The sequence below is a fragment of the Agelaius tricolor genome, unplaced genomic scaffold (genome assembly GCF_023055355.1).
Source record: "Agelaius tricolor isolate 1412-34295 unplaced genomic scaffold, bAgeTri1.0.p SCAF_7, whole genome shotgun sequence".
In the NCBI taxonomy this organism is placed as follows: domain Eukaryota; kingdom Metazoa; phylum Chordata; class Aves; order Passeriformes; family Icteridae; genus Agelaius; species Agelaius tricolor.
This window is the reverse complement of record NW_027269267.1, coordinates 32,939,237-32,956,504: the sequence shown is the minus strand read 5'-3', so window position 1 is coordinate 32,956,504 and position 17,268 is coordinate 32,939,237.

Sequence of the window (17,268 nt, the reverse complement as noted above, 5' to 3'; positions counted from 1 at the left end):
ATTGAATCCAGCAGTCATTTTCCTCCTCAGCACTGCTCCCTCTGCACAGTGAGGATGTTAGACCCTCATGCATCATTTACTGTCCCATTTCTGTCTTACCTGCTGATGTTGTCCAGACCATTTGACATGGGAAGCAGGGCCCATGTGCACAGGATCATGACTGATGGCATAACTTACCTTTTCCTTCTGAGCAATACAAATTTTCGAAGATTCAAGCAATACAATTTTTGAAGTATGCAATAATAAATGCTGGCAATATGTTCTTTTCACTGATATCTATTGTTTTACAGTTTGCCTAGAACTAAACTGAATAATTCACACTTGAATAGTCTGTTCTGGCTGTGTTGCTGCCTTCTGAATTATTTCAGAGACATTTTGGAAATATATAAAAGCCTTCTTGTACAGACAGAGAATTTGGATTTTAAATGTTAACATTTAAACAAATCAGTCAAAAGTTGGGGTTTTTTTATTCTGAACAGAAAACCAGCCCACACTTTTACCTGAAACAAAACATGCAGCTGAAAATGTTGCCTCTAAATTGAAACTGAAAACTGAACATCCTTTAGTTTCAGTAGCTGAGAGGACTTTTGCTATGACTTCAATAGTTTTCATTTCCCACTGAGAATGCATTAGTACTGGCTTGTTTTGACCCACTGCTGTATTTAGTTAGTCTTTCAAAGCAAAGCAGCCACTTCTGTGTTTTTCTTCCTGCCATCCCCATTATCACCAAGGGCAGGGGACTGTCTGGAGCCCTGCAGCCAGCACCAATTAGAGCCAGACCTGCTGCGTGGGGCTCACCTGAGCAGATGTCCAGATTAACACTGTAGGTTTTCACATCCTGGGCTCACCATCCACAGAGAGAGGCAGGCTTTTCTGTGTGCCATTTAATCATGGATATTTAAAATAAGTCAGAGCAACCAAGTTGCAGTGACTCCAGACTGAGCCTGGGAAGACACTGTCACGTGTGGGCACTGCCACAGCCAGCTTTGAACAGTGAGGTGAGGTGACTCCAGCCCACGGTGCCAACCCACTGCAGTTCCCATAAATTAGCACCAGGGTGGAAAGGATGAACGGAGGATTTAACAGATAGCAAGTGTAAGTCTCAGTGGTGCTCCAGGGGTGAACGAGGTCAATTTGAACACCAGAGGAATGTAAGCAATGTTCAGATTAATCCACCCACTGCTGTCCTTTCACAGCACATAGATAAGTCACAGATATCTCAGTGACTTTGATGGGAAAGATGCAGGGTGTTCTCCTACCACTAAATTTGCCACCGTGGATTTCTTTATCTCTGTCTTTTTGAGGATGTGTGTTTTATACCAGTCACTAGGTTAAACATTGAAAGAGTCTTCAACTTTAAAACAGAGCCAGTTATTTTTGCTGCCTACCTAGGGATGTGGAGTTTGTAAGTTACTAGGCTCTGGTTTTATACTAGGAGTGTACTGGAGCACAGGAAATAAAAATCAGAGATAAGATTCAATGTTCTTTTGTATGGCATGCCAAGAAATTATATGGGCTTCCTCAGAAGCTTCAATTTAAGATGAATATAAAATTGTGTATAGTCAAGAGTTCATATCAATTTCTAAAAGACAAAGATTACGTTTCATGTCCAAAACATATTGGACACAACAAAAGCTCTTCCAGACCTTCTTTTAAAAGGTAAATTGAAGGGTAAAGGTAAATCAGTAGGGATTGGTATCTACTCGATTCGGGTATACATGACCTGATGACATTTGGTAGGAATAGAGGACAGTTCCAGCTGCTACACATCACATACTTGAATTTTCATGCTTCATCAGGAAGCAAGTATGTTATCACTGTCAACGCATTCTGTGGATGTTGCAGACTGTTGAGGGAATGAGTATAATTTTACATATGTTTATTATGTATATATATTATGTACTGTAGAAAGTAAGTGCTCTCAGAAGACTTCAGGGAGAGTAAGGGCAGTATCACTGTGCAATGTTATGAGTGAAGAATTATGTGATCTTCATACTGATACATAAAAAGAAATGAAGAAGAATACAGAAACAGTGTTCTTGGCATTTAATGTAAGACCAAAAGAAAAATCTCCTCTTCTGGTGTCAAATACAATGAGGAAATGAAGAATGCCAAACACAAAATGTTCAGGAGACTGAAAAAGAGGCCTGCTAGGGTGAGATTTTAGAAAGAAAAGAGTACAAAGTAATGACATAGAAAAGAAATTGCCATAAAGGAGATAAAAAGATGACTTGATTGTAATATTTAAGACCTGTCCCAGGAAGAAAAGTGTTATATATTAAAATATTGCCTAATCTAACAGGGAGTAGAAAATACTTGTATCCAGAAGCTGGTATCAGACATATTTAAGGAAGAAGTCATGTGCAAACTTTTAATAGAAAGATAAAATTATCAAAAGAAATTGACTTGAAGATCAAGCTCTTTCTCTTTGGAAGAAATAGTTTAGTTAAATACAGACTGTAGTATTTAATTTGGGGACACAAGAATGGGATATAGGAGCCTTGTCTGCAAGACCAAGTGAGCCTAGTGGCACCTCCAGACTCTAAAATCTCTAAAGCTACAAAGTCAAATTATATTAATCTACAGTTTCAACTTCTCTTGGGATGGCTGAGGGGAGAAAATAAGATTTTTAGAATAGAAAAATGCAACTCTTTACAAAAAATTACTACAGTTCACCTACACATCTGCAAGAGAGAAAGAAGCAGGAAATGTATGTGTGTACAGCCTGCAGATGATGATATCCAGCAGGAAAACGCTTCATTGTTAAAAATTTTGCTCTTGAATTTAAATTTTGATGGTGTATTATACAAAGGAATATTAAGAAGACAATGATCATTTAGAAAGTTTAAGATATTCATGGTAATGGCTTTGCAAGCTAAAATATCAGGAACAAAAAAGGCTCCAGGTTTTCTATGTCGCATCCTTTTTTGAGCCATGTTGAAATGTAAAATTAAAGGACCACTCATTTTTTCAGATTGTTCTGCTCTTCAATATAGAATTATTGTACCTTTTCTTAGAATGAGAACATGCTCTGTTTTTTCAGTCTGCTTTTTCAGGTGGCATTCAGAACTTATCAATATGATAATACCTATGTTCCTTCTCATTTGCCTTATCTTTCTACACATAAGTCTTTCTTTGTTAGATCCGTTTGCACTTTGCAGATTATTTGGACCTTTAAGATGCTGGGTGAGAGAGGCCTAAAACTGAAAGTCATACCTTGGTAAACATTCTTGTTTTTATGGAAATGCAAAAATAACTGCACACAAAGAAAACGAGATAAAGCAAAGTGGGAAAAAAAGGAATTAATGCTAGAAGCACAGAAGCACTGAAACTAATTTTCATTTCAAACTGCTTTTTCACCAGAGAATCTGAATTGTCACAGAAGTGGATGCATTCTAAAAGTAGGCAAAATGATACAAGAGAGAGCTTACTCCATCCAGTATTATTCTCAGGGGAAGGATGTGCTCCAGATCTTTATTTTTATGCCCTTTTTTCATAACATCACAGAATAATTTAGAGTGGAGGGAAACCTTGGTGGTCCTCTAGTCCAATACCAAAGATCCAGTCAGCCTGTATTGCTTAGGTTTGTGACCAGCTGCAGTTTAAATGTCAGCAGGGATGGAAATTCAACAACTCTTTGGAAAATGTTGTCTCTACACCTTCCTAGTCAATCAGCAAAGCCAATAAGAAGTTTCATAAATCAGTCTCTTTTCCACAATGAACAGGTTCCTCAGTCTCTTCTCATGTGTTGTGCGCTTCAGCCTCTGACCATCCTGATGGCCTCCACTGCATTAGTGCCAGTATGAAAGAATCTTTCTTGCACAGTGGAGCTCCAAACTGCACAGAGGTCTGCAGAAGTGCTCTCACAGGCACTGAAGAGAGGTGAAGGATGCCTTTCCTCCCTGGCTGTGTGGCTAACACAGCCCAGGTGTGGCTAGCCTTCGTGGGGCACAGCGGGGCAGCACAGCGCAGCGGCCAAGGCAGGGGGCTGTGCTCAGAGCGCCGCGCTCCTGGGACACCAGGCTCACCAGGAATACAAAGCTCTTAGAGTGTGTCTAGAGTGCAACAAAGATAGTGAAAGGCCTCAAGGGGAAGACTTTGGAGGAGTGGCTGAGGTCACTTGGTTTGTTAAACTTTGAAGAGAAGACTGAGAGGTGACTTCATCAGAGTCTGCAGCTTCCCTGAGGTGGTCAGTGGAGAGGGAGATGCTGATGTCCTCTCTCTGTGGATGATGACAGGACACACGGAAATGGTGTGAAGCTGCATGGGGATGTTCAAACAGGACATTAGGAGAAGGTTCTTCACACAGCATGGTTGGTCACTGGAACTGGCTCTAAGGGAAGTTGTCACAGCACCAAGACTGTCACAATTCAAGGACCACATGGGCCTTAGTCATATAATTTTAGTTTTAGGGGGTCCTGCAAGGAGCAAGGAGTTAGACTATTTTTTTTAGAGTCTTGTTTTGATTTCTGAAGTGTCTTTATGTTCTTTGTTATTACATTTTGGTTTTCTGAATTCACTGAAATTACCTCTTGCAAATCCATCTCCAAAACTTTGAGAAAAACAAGGAATGGTCAGGGACATTCATTCCACATTAAAGAAGGTGACATTTTGAGGACATATGCAAAAAAAAGTCTGAAGATTCAACATTAAAAGCAGTGCACAAGATGTTTTACACATGAAATATTTTAAAAATCAAATGAAAAAAAAAATGGAGATACCTGTAGACTACTTCTCCTTCTTTTTTTATCTAAAAAAATATCAGTCACAAAATTTCTGGCAGCTATGGGAGAGCAAGAAAAAGCTTCTTTTATGTCCTCAGAGACCAGCCCATTCTCTTCACTTCCCTTAGCAGCATATAAACTTACAGGTGCTTTAACATCAAGGTACATAAAGGCAAATACCTTTCTAAGTAAAACCCTTTCATTATTTTTCTCTGTATAAGTGATTCATGTTCCCTTATAAAACATGACTGTAGAAGTTTAGTTCTTCCAAAACTTTTTTATAGACTTAACTCCTAGGCATGGAGACTGGCTTAGGGAGATTCATAACTAGAACTAGCATGTTTGTCAGCATGATTTGTCACTGCATCAGGTGAAAACTTTGAAGTTAATTGGTTCATATTTAAGCCATGCTTTGAAAATGCAAACTCAATGCAGCTTTTTTCCATAAGGAGGTCCATTTCTTATACTGACTGATAAGCAGTCAGTATAAAATGATGGGCTCTTAAATCTCTGGGAATTGTACTTAATGAGAATGACTTTGATTCTCATTATATTGATTTCAGTGGGAAAACTTCCATTCATTTTAATGGGTACAAGTCCAACATTTGCTGAGGATTTGGAGACAGTCCAGTAAAGACCATAAGTTTATGAAAGGGAGGTACAACTGCACATTGGCTTCACTGCCTGAGCTCCTGTTATTGGACTCTGCTGTCAGCAAACAGTCCTGCCTGAGTTGATGGGATGAGCTCAGTATTTGAGACTACAAAACATCTGGAGACCCTCTGAGCTCATATACTTGCCTTAGCTTCACATTTTGAAACCTTGATAAGGAGTATTAAACTCGTTTATATAGAATCTAGAGCCTGAATTTCTTCCTAAGAGCTGAATCCTACAAGTTTTTTAATTAACTGAGTAAGACACACTGCTTCAAATGGCAGGGGCTACATATCCCCTTTCTTACCACACAGCCTAGTAATTATAGCAATTCATTATAATTCAGAAAACCCAAACCCAATGCCTTGTTCAAGCATGTTCTGTCCACTGGGCTCCAGGCTAAAATATACAATGAGATTTCTCAAATATTCCATGAATTACTTGCAAATATGAAGGAAATAGTACAAAATTAATGAGGGATGGTTGGCAAAAGAGAACACAAATCATTATAAAACATCCTTTATTAATGCTGTTTTTCTGTTCCTCAACATTTTAAAATAAAACCTGTGTTTTAGTTAAGATAAGATTAATAGGACAAAACAACATGTTCTTAAAAGTTGTCATTTCCCAGAATTATGATAATGACAGAAGTACAAAATCACAAGATAAAAAGTGCACCCTAATGGTGCTTTTATTTCCCCAATTCTTCTGCTAGTTGTGAGGTCTATTTTGAAGCAAGTCACTACTCTGAAGCACTCTGACACTTTGGGAAGAATTCCAAGATCCAGTCCTAGATCTTTAATGTCACTAAGGTGCCATGGAATAAGCCCCTTGTCCTCCAGCTGCCACTCCAAAGGCAAAGCATCTCTGGTGTTAGATTTCCCAAACCTGCACAGCCACAGCAGGGTATCTAGAGTGGCCAGCTGGAGGCCAGGCATGGCAAGGCAGGTAGAAAACATAATCCCACTCTCTAATGCTGCCAGGTTGTCTGAACTTGCTCAAAGCTCTGTCAGGAATTGCAGCTGTGGCTGCATAGAAAGCTATCAAAACTGTGTTGCTGCATCTTCTGCTAACTGATCCTAACTTCAAAAAAAGCTATCAAAACTGTGTTGCTGCATCTTCTGCTAACTCCTGATCCTTCCCAAGGACAAGAGAATGTGCAGCACAGTGCTGTGCACACGAGTCAGCCCAAATCCCACATCCAGTGTGGCTGTACTTGCATGTTGCTGTGCTTCCAAGCCAGCCATTGTCAAGCCAGATATCCAGATGGGTTTTCCCATGCTTCCCTCAAATCTTCCTTCACATAACCTGTGACTTAGCTGCAAATAAGACTACTTACAATGCTTACAAGTTATTGAAAAATCACTGCTCTGAAGCGCACTCCAGTGCATTATTGCCATCAAAGTAATTTGCTGCTCTGATTTCCATTTCATTTCCACCAAGACAAAAAAAAAAAAAAAAAAATAAAGATGTAAAGAGAACATGCAAATTGTGCAAATTGTACTTGATTCAATGAACCTTCTGCTTTAAATTAAATATCCAAATAAGCTTTGAGAAAGCTTGGTTGGGATGCAGGTCTGAACTATCTTTCCCCTACTCAACATCTAACCTGCATTTTTCTGAAGACTGAGTTCCTTTTTATGGTTTTCCTTCTCTTGTGTAATTGCACTGATCTGGAACATCTGTCCTTTTCAAGAGAGAATTGTTTTAAGCGAACATAGATTTTCAGCAGGAGGTATCTGAGATGGGTAGGAACATGATCTATTCACAAGATTTGATTTTTCCACCCCCCCAGGTGATTGTAATTAGTCAATATAACTGTGTCAGCATTTATTTAAGATGCTAATTCACATTTGCTGATAAATGTCCCCTTGTAATTTCCTTCCCACTGGTAGGTTTCAAGAGTTCTATATTTATGCAATGAGAATATATGGAGAGATATTTGCTGCTTTACTGTAAGCACCCATAATAACTGAATCAAAAGAAGTTTATATTTTTTAATTTTGGTTAGAAGAGCTCCAGAGAAAAAAGTGGCCTGCATTTTTTCTCATCATTCTGAGACTCTGTCTTTGCTAGAGCCTGTAGAAATACATTCTACAGTGGAGCCCCCTAATTTCAGTGCTTTTGAGTAACTTGATAATTCCCCCCATGCAGGTATGCCCTTTGAATTTGGCTTTTTGATTGTTCTTGACACCATTTGAATAAGTTACAAGGAATCAGTTTTAAATAGTATTTATTTGGTTCCATATCCTTTTTTTTCCCTTGGTACGAAACACAAGGAAAAGTTCTTTCTGATATATGTCCATTATTTTCAAATATGGAACCTCTGAGCACAAACACTGAAGAAATGTGGCCAAATCAGCCTGCAAAGAATCTTTAAATAACCCTTTTTTAGGAGACCAGGGGGACAGACAAGTTTTTTTGGTAATGAAGTCTCACTCTTACAAATATGTGTTTTTGCCTTTATTGTCATACAGGTTATATACTGTGAAGGTATCATTCTTGGTTTGGTCACATTCAGCTGTAGATCATAGTAATCACTCATTCAAATAGCAGTCTGATGATCTTTTCAAGACCTAGGGTTGGTGGTGCTTAATTTTCTCATTAATCCAATAGTCAAGCTGACTCAGGCTGAAAAAGCTGTAAGTCACACACTAGGAAATCTGACAAATATGGGATAGACGACTTAGCACTGAGGGAATTTTTTCCTTCCTTAATCACCTAGAGTTAAAAATGAAAACACAAAGGTACACCTGTAGTGCCAGTAAACAAGAACAGTTGCAGTACAAATTATGAAGAATAGTGTGTTGCCAAAAATTCATGCAGAGAAATGAATGTCTTCCTGATGGGCATCATTTTCCAAATGGGCTCTTGCATTCTGTTGTGGTTTGAATTATGAGTTTCATGCAGACAAAATCTGCAGTTCAAGTGCACAGGCTGGTGAACAATAGCTGCTTGTCTAGAAAAATGAAAACAACTGATAGCCTAGCAAATGAGTATGGTAAATTTAAATTAACAGAGAGGTTGTCTGGTTTAATCTCTGAGTGAAGGGCACATTGCTTTCCAAAATATCTCAGTGAGAGAAACAATTCCAGCAGAATTAAGTTTTTGACTTGTATGATCTGTAAATGTAACTTTGATAAATCAAGAAATTAAATCCTGCTTGTTGTTGATTTATCACCTGCAAGGAAACTCTCTTAAATATCTTATTATTCACAGAACCTGTAAAATAATGTCTGTCCCTTGCTCCTCTGTGAGCTGTTCAAACTGTTGCAATTGTTAGCTAGGGCTGAGTGCTATATTTCCATGTAGGAGAAAGTACATCAGCCATTTGGAAGAAAGTGAACTGGAAATTTATTTTCCACAAATTAGACCTTACTGACAATTTTCAGCCTTTCCTATGAAAACACCCTTCTTGCAATGCCTAAATAAGCAGTTTTCTGGGCTATGGTCTCATGGCTGTTGCCATGGGCAATAATCAGCATGTGTATGTGGGACTTCCAGATCTGCCAGCCCAGAGGTCTCAGCAGGCACAGCAGAACAGTAGAATGGCCTCACATTGGTGTTGCTCAAAGCTGGTCCCTCGTGCAGCTCTTCCCTGTGATCTGCAACACAGCAAACCCTGCTCTGCATCCTTGCATATGGCTTTCCCCTCAGGTAATTTACCCTTAGGTCTTTTTTTTTTTTCCTGGCTTATTAGTCCTGGAATGTTTCAGTGGAAAGGCTTTAAAAAATGATTAATGAAACATTTTCTGTACTGTTAGAAAAGATAGTCTAACTTTATTTTTCATCATCATAGCCTCTTAAGTACTTCACAATCTTTTTCCTCATCCTCACAATTTCCCTTGAACAGGGAGATGTATCATCAAATTCACCTTACACCTGAGGAAGGGAGGCTGCTTAAAGCAGACTCTGACAACAGGTAGATGTCTGAGCTCAAACCTATGACCTGTAAAGTCCCATCCAACCTCTCTGACATCTGTAGGGGCTGAGGCACTCACTGGCCTAGTTTGTTCTTGGTGTAACACTTGTCTTTTTTGGGAATATCTATATTGGCATATAAGCTCAGTCAGGGGTGTGCTTTGGAAGCTGATCTCCTGACTGTCCTCGCTGTGTGTCACGGACAAATCTCACAAGCCTGAAGACAGATTCCTTTCAGATGGCTTAAACAGGAGATGAACTCCCAAAATGTACCAAATGCTTTTCAGATGGTGATGGTCACTGAGTCTGGGCTGAGGCTAGAGCGACTCTGTGGAGGAAAGTGTACAACATGGATATCAGATACTCCACACCCCCTATCTCATTCTACAAATTGGATCCTTTTCAACAACACTATTTTCTAGCTTAGACAGAGTTTGGAATGGTGATAAATACTGAAGTCTTCGCCTGGCAGATCTGACTCATCTGTAGTCCTCATCCCATGATAACAGAATTTGATACATGGACACACAATTCATTCTGACAACAGGCAGGACAGTAGAAAAATTAAAAACTGTGCTACAACATAATTTTTAAAAATATGTGATCTTTTTAACCTTAACCAGGTTAAATTGTGGTGTCTGCAGAGAACTTGTGAATTACTAATCCCTGGAAGTGTTCAACACCAGGTTGAATGGGCTTTGAGCAACCAGGTCTAGTGGATGGAACTAGGTGATCTCTAAGGGCCCTTCTAACCCACTATATGATTCTATGATTCACAGAATTTCCAGGAAAATTATTTGTCATCAACCAGACACCTGGAGATGTCTGAATTTGGTTTATGAAATCTCAAGTTATAACAAGCAAACGTTATCTTTAGAAGATAAGTTGCCTTCATAATACTCATCTACTCTGCAACCTAATGGTGCAATTATGATTTATTTAATTTTATTAAGTCATTCAAAAGCCTATTTCCTTTTTGAATAGCTACAAAAAATGCATAAAGTCTTAATGTGTTGGGATACTAAAAAAGCAAGTCAAATGAAGAATAGTTCCTGAGATTTATGAAGCTGTGGTACTACTTCAATTTTAATAAAATATAGCCAATGACAAAAAAGAAATATAAAATTATCTAATTATAATTATATAAAATGTAATTGTGCACATTATATAAATGTAAAATTGTATTAAAAAAATTGATGGCTAAACTAGCCATATAATCACATCTTTATTGAAATTGGTGGGTAAAATGGAATTGGCATTCCAGACAGTTGTCAAATGGAGAGGCACATTTATTTTCCACCAGCATAGTTAATTTTGGGTATGCTTTTTACATTTTGATTCTTTCAAAATGTTTATACTATAACTACTTTTATAATATAACTATATTTGTAGTATAAGTTTATCAGCCCATGCATTTTCCTTTCTTCTTTATTTTCATCTTCTCCTAACCTGGTGAGCTAACAAGGTGAATGCCTGCATGTGAGCAATGGGCCTGACTCCACCCTAGTCAATGGCAAACTATCAGTGGCAAGTGCAACTCAGTGGTCTGAAACAGCCACTGTATAAACCACGCTGTATACACCACTGCTTGTTTACTAGATCTCTGTCAGCTCCAACAGGAACTAAGGGAGATCCAAATTAGACAACAAAATTAAACCAGATTAATCCAATCCAAGACATCTCTTCTCTTGGTCCTTTTCATTCACCAGCATTTATATGCATATGCTGCTGTGACTTCCCTTTCTGTAACAAGTTTTTTCTTCTTCTTACCAGTGCAATTCATCAGTTCTGTGTTAGCAATACTTCTGAAGTGATTGTCTGGTCATATGTTTTATGTGACTTCCTTTCACAGTTTACCATAAACCATACTACATGACATTTATATAAATGAGTGCATTATAATGATTTGGTAATTCTTTACACCAATAATCATATTTATGTCTAGGCATATCTTCCAAGACACTTAAGTCTTAAATGCTCATGTAGACACTCCATTTGCTGTATTGAGAAAAAGGTCAATGACTTCAGATTGCTAAGATGCCTACCCATTTTTGTAAATATTTGCAGGCGGTGTTTCTGGCTTTTTTCCAGTATGGGTCCTGTTTGGGAAATATTTATTTCCTGTAGCAATATGCAAGAAGCTGTTCTCAGAAACTTGGTTTTAGGTTTTCTTCCAGAGCAGTTGTTTATTCTTCTCTTCTTTCACTACTTATCAACCCCACCCAATTGTCAATCTCAGGTTTTCAGCCTGGAGAATACGTCTGCTTCTTCAACTCTAGAAAAACAAAACAAAACAAAACAAAACAACCCCCCCACCCCAAAACCTCACCAAACCCAGACGTAAAAATACAAAATAATATTGATGTTATCATAATATTAGTTCATCAATAAAAGCGTGGGTTTCAAATTAGACCATCAGACTATTGTGTTGACTTCAGCTTGCTAAGTTAGGCAATTTATCCTCAAGTCATTCAAGGTTTCTGGTCTTCACTTAGTGAAGTCTTAGTCTGCCTCCAGGAAATCCACCGAAACTTCGCCCTGCTCATTATAGTTCAGACTGTGTTTGTGCCTTTTGGGCAAGGTTATGATTTTAACCATGGTGATGATGTACTATTCATTTTCTAGCAAAGAAGTTAGCCAGCTGCTGATGCATGTCTCATATAGGTAGAGAAACTGGAGGAACAAAATGGGCAGAAAGCCCCAAGTCCATTCCAGTGGAGTAAACAAGAAAGTCATAAAAACTGCTACCTCACTGACAGCAGGAAATCACATTAGGCAGCGGATATCAGCAGTAGCTGGTAGCCCAGAGAAGGATTTGGGTTGTTCTAATTTATAGAAGAGGCATGTTATTGCCTGTTCATGCTAATTTTCAGGAGTGGAATGCCCCGGGGAAAAATGTGCATGATAGAGCACTTAATGCTAGATCAGATGGATGTCTCGTGCAGCTTGTGACACCTTTCTTCCTTAGATTTCTACTATTGTCTTCCCTAGTTTTCCACACTGCTCTCAATTCCTTAGCACCCTTTTTTAGCCTTTTTTCTTTGAAACCCCTCCAGTCTGTCAACACTTGCAATTTTTTATATTTGGTAAGAAAGCAGTCCATGTGCAGTAGATAAAGGCCACTTCTTTCCTGTTTCACAAGTTTTCTGGGTACCCATCCACAACATTATGCTGGATTTTTATTCCACCATATTGCATTAGACACATGAGTGTAAATCTCTGCTCACTATTGCCTTCCATCTTTCAGCATTGGGGCAGTCCAGAATCTTTTCTCACTCAGAGAATGTTTATGATGGAATTTATTGTTATACTAGTCACTGTATTTCAGAATTACATTTTAAAGTGTGGGTAAATATGAAGATATGAATGAGGGAAAGAGATCTAATGTGATTATGTTTATAACCATGTAGGTTATAAAAGAAAATAACATTCACTTCATATTTAGTAAAGTTTTGCAATAGTGTAAAGCTATTAATTTGAACATGCAAATTTTTTAAATGTAGAAGTCCCAAGAAAAACACAAAGCCTTATATTCCTGTTATAAACATATAAATGAGAAAAAATAATGTGTCCAGCTTCCCTTGGAGTCCTGTCACTTCTTTTAGCTATGCAACGTGTAGGCTTCCATTTTAAACCTGGTTTTGGGGTCAAAGTTTTAGCATAGGGGGGAAAAAAACACCTTCCTAAGTTGATGAGAGAATTATCTTCTGGAGGTGCCTGTTTTTCCTCATTGACCATAGAAATAGGACGTTGAGATGTGTCATCATTGAATTCAAGCATCTGAAGCCTGATCTACAGCTGATCTCTGTCCTTTTATAGTCACTAGACAAACAGGCCTCCATGTTGCAGTCCATCTCATACTTAATGTTGGAAGGTGAACCACTCTCTACAGATGTCTTTTACTTTCAACTTATAAGAAGGAGGTACTTATTGTGAAATAGACCTCTTGACTTTAGACACCTCAAATTTGGTGTGATGAATTTTGTTTGGGTCAGAAAACCTCAGACTCTTCCCTAATGCTTACAAGACGAGGAGACATCAGTGTTCAGAGGAGTCAGAGACATCTGTGCCCACTGTTATGCATAGAAATGGCACCTTGCTCTCCCTCAAACGAGTGGGCTTCAGAATGCAAATGCACAGCACTGCTGGGAATCTGGATTAATTATCCAAGCAGGATAACACTATCTGTAAGCACAAACACACTGCTTCCAGCCCAGCCAGTGTCTGACTGGCGTTGTGGCAGATGAACGATGCAGGCACACCAGCTCCTGCTGAAGCAGCTCAGGTGCCTCCATCATGGAGCAAGACCAGGGATGAAGATGGTTTCTAAATCTGCTGCTAGAAGTGAGAAGTGTGTGTGGAGCAATGGGTAAACAAGTGAAAATTCATTGCACTTAAAAAGGGCCTCCAGAGGGTAGTCATTGTTATGTTACCCTTTTCAGGAGAGGCCAAGAAGTAATTTATGAGAAGGACTGTGTAAGAACATCCTACTATGAAACTGCACACCTTATAGTGCTCACATTCTGAGATCAAGGACACAAAAGACCTCTAAATAATTTTGGAAAATTTTCCATGCAGCTACAGGAGTTCTTTATAGTACAATTTATTTCTATCCCCTTTGTGGTCAAACCCCTTAGTCAACCAACTAAGACATCCTTTCAAGAAACTCTTTTCAATTTTGGTCTTTTGTGACTCAGTTCTATTGTAATTCTGCTCCACCATATGGGTTTTTTTCTCAGTATTTTCCTTTTTTAAAAGAGATCTATATTTTTCTTAACTGCATGATGTCCTTCTCTTTCCAGTCTTGCTCCATATGATTAAAATCACACAGCTTGTTTCAGAGGCTGGATCCAGTAATTAGTCTTTCATGTCATCAGAATCCTTTCCTGCTCCTTCATGCAGTCTGATCCTCCTGCACAATGGGTATCTCTGTGTCATTGCACCTCTTTCATAGTCTCTCCCCTGTCATGGTGCAGTCTGAATTTCATCTTTGATAACATTCTGAAGCTGTAAAATAACTGTTGGCTTAAAAATTATATTGTTCTTCAAGATGGGAACTTCTCAAGCTTATCTTTGCGGTGAGAACCAATACCTAGCTGCTGCTTTCCGGGTTTTGCAGAGATGGAGAATGGGATGCACCTGAAGTCCTACTCAGAAATCCTCTAGCCTCAGCAATGTAACCAAGGTGTAGTGCTGCACCACAGGTGAGGAGCTGTGCTACCTCTGACCATGACAAGGTGTGATGGGAAGAGAGATTGACAGCCCACCAAGAAGAGGCTCAGGACCCTTGATAGCACAAGAAGAAGATGAGATGCCAAACATTTATTCCATATCTGCATGAAAATCTATTTCAAAATATTCCTATTTATCATTCTGAGCAAACAAAAGAAATGGCACAAATAAAAGCAGTAATATCTGTTCAAATCATCTATCTTTTGTTTTTACGAGACCAAAGCCAAATTATAAGACTTGCAATAGGCCGTAAAAGTCAGTTGTTCTAAACAGGGGAAAGAAAAGAATCAGAAAGCACTGAACTGATACCCTGCATGTCTTGGAGCATGTCAGAACAGAATTCTACTCAGTGAAAGATCCAAACCATACACATACCATCTATATAGAATTTAATAAAGTCAAGCATTAATTGCCCACAGTATAAACTGTCCTATAATGTTGTCTCAGTATGAAGTGGGAATGTTTTTTAGGTTTTTGTTACTCTGTGTGATACTGAACTCATTAACCTTTTAATGCTGAGGTGTTTTTGGTTTCCTTATCTCCCTAATGATTTTATTGTAGCATTATTAATTAGCAAAAAAAAAAAAAAGGCAACAAAACCAAAAAAACAACAACAAAACACTGTAAGTAAGCCTTTTGTTTTTACAGCTGCAGTCATCCTTCTACAATATTTTAGTCTTGATAAGAGTAGCTGTAATTTTTTGACAATTAAAAGCTCTGCTGGATATCTGTTTTCCCTTTACAGAGCTATTGATTTCAATGTGTAGTTCTGCCTATCCTCTCTCCTCCAGTTTGTCTTTGCTCTGTCCTCAGGCTTTACTACTTCTACCTAATGCCGTATTTTCCAGTGCAATTCTCTGGAAGAACTTGCATCTGCCAACAACAGGGGAAAGGCTCATGACTGTTCTATGATCTGACTTAAGAAACTCCTTGGATTTCAAAAATCTTTTGAGGGGGGTGGTAAAATCCTCGTCCCCTTGGAACTGCCCACATGAACTTAGTCATTCAGTAATAGTCTGGTTTTAGAAAATTAATTCTGAAGGAACATTTTGTACACTATTTATTATGACTGCAGACAAGGAGCCAGAAACTGATGAGAGAAAATCATATTTTACTTCTGTAAATAAACTCTCTGTTCATTATAATGTAAGCTGTGCCCTATATCCTTGCTTAGTCTACTCAATGACTCGCCCTCTGCATTAGCCTGTTCCTGTAGGGCAGGGGCAGTTAGGAGCCTCCCAAGGACAATTCTGAGTGGTATCCCATTGTTGTCTCTTCCCACTACTTTCCAAGACCTGCAGATAAAAAAATCAAGCTGATTTTTATATTTTTACACAATTCTCACTATCCAAGAGAGATAACTTTTTTTTATATGTTTGGTTACTGCTATTGGATCATGTTTTTACACATACATGTACCTACTTGCCTTCCTCATATGACATTAATACCACCAACTAAATCAATCAACCATTTACTTTTTCCTGAATTAAAAAAAAATTGACAGGCCCCCATGAGATTTCTGAAAAGCAGTTATAAATGAACTTTAGAAATGTGAGAATACAGTTCAATAAAAGTTGAATACAGTTCAATAAAAAAAAATGAAATAATGTTTTTAGCCTTTTACACTTCTAAAGCCACTCTCAATGGTTAGCATTTCTACAGGTTTTCTCTAAATATAGCAACCCTGTGGTAAACAGAATAAATGTGTCTCCCATAAACCTTATAGTTCCTGTTGACGTATCTTCTTTTTTAGGAAATGGAGGGTGGGGAGAATGTTACAGTGGCACATCTCCACCAGAAGCTCAGGAATTAGTTACAAATACGTTCTAATTTTCCAGTTGTCATCTGTTCCATTTTTGAGTCCCTCAGCAGACAAAACATTCATAAGGGAGCCATATGGTATCACAAGAAAAAAGGAGGTGAACATGTGTCATCTGTGTACAAATAAGTTGAACTTCTTTCTAGAAAGACAGTCAGCAATAAAAAAAGGTAATAAAACTTTAAACCAAAATACTAATATCCCATTTATTATTCCCTTTTCCTATTTTGCTAATTCTATACAGGGATTATTGTCCCTTTACTTGGAGCACAATCTCTTATTTCAAGCAGAGATGGAAATTTAAATTTAATTTTCAACATTAAAAAATATTTTCATACTGGAAATTTAACATTTATCTAGTTTTAGAAAACAATGTAATCATCAATGGACACTGAATTTACACAGAGAATGTGTATTAGGCCTCTTTGCAGCCCTGTTCTATTGTATGTGAGAATTCAGCTCTGTTACTTTTAAAATAAGAGAACAGCATATTGCATGTACCTCCATAATGATTAATGGTCTTTTTCCTCCATCATGATTAATGATGGAGGAAAGTGATTCTATTCAGTCAAGTGTGATAATTATATTGAAATGCTTAAAATCAGAAGTGCATAAACTATCCACCCATCTTCTTGGTCTCTTATTACTAAACTCAAGGAAAAACCTGATGAAATTCCAAATGCAAGCTTTTATTTTGAATGGAGGTGAAGAAGGTCTTCTGGCACTGATGATATCTCAGTACTGCTGCTTGTGCCTTTGTTCACAGAAATGGAAAGAACATCAAGCACACTTGGTTTCTGGCTGATCCTGGTACTTAAATGAGGTTCTACTGCAGTTCCTTTGGTTGAACAAAATGAAAAAGAGCTTTTTTCCCAACTAAGTACTGCACTGTACTGCCAAGAGGACTCTATCGTAATA